This window comes from Nematolebias whitei, chromosome 1 (genome assembly GCF_014905685.2).
Source record: "Nematolebias whitei isolate Nwh7 chromosome 1, NemWhi1, whole genome shotgun sequence".
NCBI lineage: Eukaryota > Metazoa > Chordata > Actinopteri > Cyprinodontiformes > Rivulidae > Nematolebias > Nematolebias whitei.
The window spans coordinates 21713924-21721630 of NC_056498.1; positions in this window are offsets into that span (position 1 = coordinate 21713924).

Below are 7707 nucleotides of genomic sequence, written 5' to 3' on the forward strand. Positions count from 1 at the left end.
CCCAAAACCTTAAAGAGCTAAGATCTTTTCTGGGATTCGCTGGTTACTATAGGCGGTTCATTAAAAACTATGCTACCCTTGTCAAGCCGCTAAACCTCCTCACACGTGGCTATGCACCAGTTCGTCAGTCCACCAAGACTAATGGTCTTTTGGCTAAGTACCTTGATCCCAAACAGTCCTTTGGTGAAAGGTGGACCACTGATTGCCAAACTGCCTTTAGTGCAGTAATTGAGAAGTTGACCTCTGCTCCTGTACTTGGATTTGCCAATCCTAAGTTACCTTATATTCTCCACACAGATGCAAGCACAATAGGGCTGGGAGCTGTGTTATACCAGGAGCAGGAAGGTAAGCTCAGAGTAATTGCCTATGCCAGCCGAGGCTTGTCCCAGAGTGAATCAAGATATCCAGCCCATAAGCTTGAGTTTCTGGCCTTGAAGTGGAGTGTGACAGAGAAGTTTCATGATTATCTGTATGGGGCCAGCTTCACTGTCATTACAGATAGCAATCCACTCACATATGTCCTGACATCAGCAAAGCTTGATGCCACCAGTCACCGTTGGTTAGCTGCACTTTCTACATACTCATTTAATATGCAGTATCGTGCTGGAAGACAAAATTTAGATGCTGATGCCCTGTCAAGGCGCTCTCATGGGGAAGCTTCAGAAAAAGACCTTCCATGCAAAGAGTGGGAGCTAGTTCACCAACTCACAAAGCAATTGAGTGAACCTGGCGGTGCTAAGGAGATATCTTCTGACATTGTGGATGCCATTTGTCAGAGTTGTCTGGTGAGAACACACCTCCAGTCAGACTCATTACATAATATCACCATGGTTGAGTCCTTATCAGCCAGCATCAAGGTCATTCCAGACACTTATGTCAAGGAACACTCATATGGCTTGCCAGTTATTCCATCTCTGTCACAACATGATTTAAAAGAAGAACAGCAATCTGATCCTGCTATCCGCAAGGTAGTTTATCAGCTTGAGACGGGTGAAAAGATTCCCCACACAGCTCGAGAGGAATTGCCCGAGCTGCCCTTGTTGCTGCGAGAATGGAGCAGGCTGGAGTTGGAGAACGGTGTGTTGTATAGGAGAAGGCAGGAAGATGACAAACTCATTTTCCAACTAGTTCTTCCTCCAAACCTACGCTCTACAGTCCTCAAAGCCCTCCATCAGGATATGGGGCATATGGGCATAGAACGTACACTCGATCTGGTACGCCAAAGGTTCTTTTGGCCAAAGATGGCAGCTGATGTGGACCGAACCATTAAAACCTGTGAACGTTGTGTTAGGCGTAAGGCTTTGATTGAAAAAGCAGCCCCACTGGTGAACATAAAGACCAGTCGTCCTCTTGAACTACTGTGCATGGACTTTTTATCCATTGAGCCAGATAGTGCCAATACCAAAGACATTCTTGTACTCACTGATCACTTTACAAAATTTGCTGTGGCCATACCCACTCCCAACCAGAAGGCAAAAACTGTCGCCAGATGTCTCTGGAATGACTTTATGATCCATTATGGCATTCCAGAGCGCTTACATTCTGACCAAGGGCCAGACTTTGAATCAAAATTAATCAAAGAACTCTGTGAGCTGGTTGGAATTAAGAAGACTCGAACTACTCCCTATCATCCAAGGGGGAACCCGGTCGAGCGCTTCAACCGAACCCTGCTAAATATGCTGGGTACACTGGAAGCCAAGCAAAAGTCTATGTGGCGGGAGTATGTAAAACCCCTTGTACACGCTTACAATTGTACAAGAAATGAGGTCACAGGGTTTACACCCTATGAACTCCTGTTTGGTAGATCTCCACGACTCCCTATTGACCTAGCTTTTGGCTTACCAGTTAAAGAACCTCCATCTTTCTCCCACTCAGAGTATGTTAAAAACCTCCGATCTCGGCTTGAGGAGAGCTATAGATTAGCCACACAGAGTGCTGTCAAGTCTGCCAAAAAGAATAAAAGATGTTTTGATAAGCGAGTGACACCCTGTGGTCTGGAGGTCGGCGATAGAGTGCTTGTTCGTAATGTTAGATTACGCGGAAAGCACAAACTGGCGGATAGGTGGGAGCAAGGGGTGTATGTTGTTGTTAAGCGTGCAGGTGATCTTCCTGTCTACACTGTAAAACCTGAGACTAGGGATGGACCAACTCGCACACTCCATCGAGACCTACTGCTGCCCTGTGGGTTCCTCTCAGCCAGTATAGTAGATTTCCCTGTACCTGGCCGCAGACCAAAGACTCGTAGCCAAATTCAGAATCACTCTGATTTTGCTCTGGAAGGAGAAGGGGATTCTGATTCAGATGCTCCCGAATGCGTTGAAAGAACCATCCAACCTGAACTCTTGATTGAGTCTGGTGATGTAGTGAGATTTACCATGTCATCAGCCCCAAGTGACACTGTTGATGCTGATCCTTCTTTATCAGGTTCAGTAACAGCCCCTGCATATGCGATACCTACGGCTAAGGAATCTTTGCCACTGTCCAATGAAGAGCTGCTCAAGTCTGTCGACAAGGCAGAAGAACTAACAGAAATGCCAAAGATGGAGGAAAACGCTACAGCTTACCCTTCTGAGTCTGTGGAACTGCCTGTGGAAGATGATGTACTTCCTGACACGACTGAAGACGTACACGATGCCCAAGTAGCTGTGGAGCCTGAGGGTGAAGGTCTTGGCCTTGAGCAATCTGAGTCATCATTGGATCTGACATATAACGGCTCTGCCACTGCGTCTAATGATGCTGAGGCTGAGATAGCCCTCAGACAATCTACCCGGCAGCGTCACCAGCCAAGTCGACTGCAATATTCGGTATTGGGTAACCCATTGATTTCTGTTGTTCAAACCTTGTTTCAGGGCTTATCTGATGCCTATACGCAGGCTTTAAACCATCGTCCCTGCAGCAGATGTTCAGAACTGGTAAAGTCCCATAATTCTCCTGCAACGAGGACGTGCACAAATTAAGGCGAGGAGGGTGTAACCCAGTCAATTTTGGTGCTTTTATTTCCTCAGTTTTATGCCACTGTTTTGGGACTAAGTGTGAAATCTCATGAGATTTCACGGGATTTGAGTTTCATAGAAAAACATAGCTCCTCCCATCAATTGGGAGAGCAGGTGTGTGACTGAGGAAGTTCAGAGCTGCTGCAGGTGGGCATTAAGAAATTTTGAATACATTTTATAGACTGTCAAATACTGTCAAATCCTTACTGGTATGCTTCTCAGCTTTTAGATGTTTCTAAACTGTGAGACACTGCTGTTTGTGCTTAAAAGACCAGAAACAAGCAAACTGGTGAGTGTTTATATTGTTTGTGGCATGCTAATGCTGGCATTAGCATGCTAAAGCAAATCCTAATTGTTTGTTAGCTTATAGCCTTTAAATATAAATGGTCAAATGCTATTCAATGGATTTAAAGGTTATGTTGTACTTTTGTGCCATCTTTAACACTCAATCATACAGCGACTATGAATTTGAAGAGTACTCTATTTGGAAATTATTGTTTGTATATTTATATTATGATAAACAATTTAGAAAAGTAAATCATGTACATGTAGATCATCAACATATTAATCCTATGTATTTGTAAAACTAATTATGGTATGGTATTGATGGTGATTTCGATATTAATACTAGAAAATGATGTTAACTTGATCCTGTTGTACAGGCCAGGTTTCCTATGATGGTGAGCTACCACTAGGCTTCAGGCCCAAAGAACCCGGAGCCAGAATCGGATCTGTTTGGTGCGGTAGGAAATGCTGTGGCCTGCTCCCTACACACACCCAAGAACCTTTACAAGCATTAAAGGCCTCTGAACATTTAATTAGTCTTTGACTCATCGAACATCTAAACCCCTCAATCTTATCTGGACTATTGCCCTGGTCTTGGTATCTTGTGAACTGTGGGATTATTACAAGCACTTGGATTTAGTCTGGAAAATTTGGGAGATCTGTTCATTTATTGAAATATCTTGGTTATTGGTATAATGAATGGATTGATGATGTTGATGACAGAGCTTATTATGTACATATTGTAAATATTATCAAAATTAATACAAAGCACCTTATGCACTGTTTTTTTGTCCTTGTGTTCTTGAAATGCAAATGCAACCATAACCCTTCATGAGGAAGACGTTAGGACCTTCTGATAACTGGCCTGTTACTAATACTGTTGAGTGAACACCATTTTTGCCAGATCTTTAGCATTTACATCATATATGCTACATCAAGCTTCAACACCTCCACATAAATTTGTAGACAACCAGATTCCACCAACCCAAACCGTAGAATCTAGTCGTCATCATGAATCCAATTTGTTCCTTAAAGAGGTCAGAGGGGTCCTCCTTACTCTGACTCCTGTCGGAAGAAGTTGATCGATTTTGTTGAGAGACCAGCTGATCCTTCCAATTAGGAGGTATGCAGAAAAAAAGAGGCTTTTTTTAAGGGTTCACAGGACAAAAGAGCGCAGCAGGGAAGCGGGTGGGGGGGAGAGAGGGAAAACACGTCGGGTTTCACCGTAGAGTAGCAAGAAAAAAAATCATCATTTAAGTTTCTCTGACAGTTCATCAAAAATATACACTTTTTTTCAATAATCATCGGAACCTGTCATCACCATATAAGTTTCTCTGACAGTTCTCACACGTGTGGTCAACTTGTTCTATTTGTGGGCAGTCATGTTCCACAGGAAAACTCAATCAAACCTAGCTACCTTCCCCCACATCTGGGAACAAGTTTGGGGCACCACTCCCAACTGACAGAAGTCCCAGACTTTGTAGGCTCACACAGGGGTCCCAGACCCCAGGCCAGGTCCCTGACCTGCCTTCTTTATTCACAAGTCTATATTTTCTAATCCTTACACAAGCTTACAACCCATAAATTACTTCAAAAAACTTTTATACTCAATCTCTACTGACAAAACAATATTTTACAACATGATCGCTCAGTGCAGTGCCACAGAGAGGATAAAAAAAAGTTCCTCTTACCCGTTTGCTGGCCCGTGGAGCTGCACTGAACAACCCATGTTGGTATCAATTTCTCTGGTTACCAATCGTCCTTCTCCAGTATCTCGGGTTTTCGGCACCAAAATTGTCAAGGAAAATCAACACACCAACTCAGACTTTTCTGTCTATTCACCTGTTCCTCTTATTGGTTCGGAGATACATAGAGAAAAAACACAATTATCAGTCAGAGAGATTCAAGTTAAAAAGTATTACCAGCATTTATTACAGCTTTTAGCTGAAAGGAGATGCTCTTACCCCACACCAACAGAGATACAGCAAGAACCCAAGACGTATTTCCAAAAATAGAAATGGAAAAGTTCACCAGACACATTAACTCAGTCGATAACAACATAACGTTCACCAGAGAGGATGCAAATGACAACAAGCTGCCTTTTTTGGACTGTTTGGTTCAGATGGAAAGAGAGGACAGCCTCAACATTTAAGTTTACAGAAAACCAACCCACACAGACCAGTATCTTCTGTTTGACTCTCACCATCCACTGGAACACAAACTCTCTGTTATCAGAACTTTACAGCATCGGGCCGAACGCATCCCCACAAAGACAGAAGGGAAGGAAAAGGAACAGACACATCCAAGAAGCTCTCCAAACATGTAGATATCCTAACTGGGCTTTTGTCAAGTCAGCGAGGAAATCTACAAAACACACTAATAAACAGAAAAAGGAGAACAACAGACATAAAAACATTGTCATCCCTTATGTTGCTGGAGTATCAGAGAAATTCAGAAGGATTTTCAACAAACACAACATCCCAGTACATTTCAAACCCAGCAGGACTCTCAGACAGAGGCTGGTCCACCTTAAGGACAAAACACCCATACACAAACAGAGTGGTGTAGTGTATGTGGTCCAATGCAGCGAGGACTGTCCAGACCTCTACAATGGGGAAACTAAACAGCCCCTTCACAGACGCATGGCTCAACACAGAAGAGCTACTTCATCAGGACAAGATTTAGCTGTTCACCTCCACCTCACAGATAAGAGACACTCTTTTGAGGACCAAAATGTGCACATTTTGGACCGAGAACATCGATGGTTTGAGAGGGGGGTGAAGGAAGCAATTTATGTAAAAAGAGAAAAGCCATCTCTTAACAGAGGAGGTGGTCTCAGATTTCCACTTTCAAAAATCTATAATGCAAATTTAAGATGGATTCCCAGCCGGTTTTCACACTTGATGGGAACGGAGGGGCCTCATCTGTGAATTAGAGGAACAAAGACAAAGAAACCCCTACTGTTACGGTTTTGAGGTCTGAATCGTCAATTCTACATACAAACCGGATTCCAAAATAGTTGGGACACTAAACAAATTGTGAATAAAAACTGAATGCAATGATGTGGAGATGGCAAATGTCAATATTTTATTTGTAATATAACATAGATGACAGATCAAAAGTTTAATCTGAGTAAATGTAAAATTTTAAAGGAAAAATATGTTGTTTCAAAATTTCACAGTGTCAACAAATCCCAAAAAAGTTGGGACAAGTAGCAAAAAGTGGCTGGCAAAACGAAATAGAGCATATAACGAACGGCTGGAAGACCAATTAACACTAATGAGGTCAATTGACAACATGAATGGGTATAAAAGAACTTCTCAGAGTGTCAGTGTCTCTCAGAAGCCAAGATGGTAAGAGGATCACCAATTCCACCATTGTTGTGCAGAAAGATAGTGCAGCAATACCAGAATGGTGTTACCCAGCGTAAAATAGCAAAGACTTTTAAGTTATCATCATCAACCGTGCACAACATCATCAAAAGATTCAGAGAATCTGGAACAATCGCTGTGCGTAAGGGTCAAGGCCGTGAAACTCTACTGGATGCTCGTGATCTCCGGGCCCTTAAATGTCACTGCACCTCAAACAGGAATGCCACTGTCAAGGAAATGACAGAATGGGCTCAGGAATACTTCCAGAAAGCATTATCAGTGAACACAATCCACTGTGCCATCCGCCGTTGCCAGCTGAAACTCTACAGTGCAAAGAGGAAGCCATTTCTAAACAAGCTCCACAAGCTCAGACGTTTGCACTGGGCCAGGGGTCATTTAAAATGGAGTGTGGCAAAATGGAAGACTGTTCTGTGGTCAGAGGAGTCATGATTTGAAGTTCTTTATGGAACACTGGGACGCCATGTCATCCGGACCAGAGAGGACAAGGATAGCCCAAGTTGTTATCAACGCTCCGTTCAGAAGCCTGCATCACTGATGGTATGGGGTTGCATGAGCGCTTGTGGCATGGGCAGCTTGCATGTCTGGAAAGGCACCATTAATGCTGAAACTATGTTCAGGTTCTAGAACAACATATGCTCCCATCGAGAAGTCATCTCTTTCAGGGAAGACCATGCATTTTTCAACACAGTAATGCCAGACCACATTCTGCAGCAATCACATCATGGCTACGTAGGAGAAGGATTTGGGTACTGAAATGGCCAGACTTCAGTCCAGATCTTTCACTTATAGAGAACATTTGGCGCATCATAAAGAGGAAGGTGCAACAAAGAAGGCCCAAGACGATTGAACAGTTAGAGGCCTGTATTAGACATGAATGGGAGAGCATTCCTATTTCTAAACTTGAGAAACTGGTCTCCTCCGTCCCAAGACGTCTGAGTGTTGTAAGAAGAAGGTGGGATGCCACACAGTGGTAAGCACACACCCAGCACACACCCAGCACACACACTTTTTTCCCCACTCCCCTCAGGAAGGAGGTT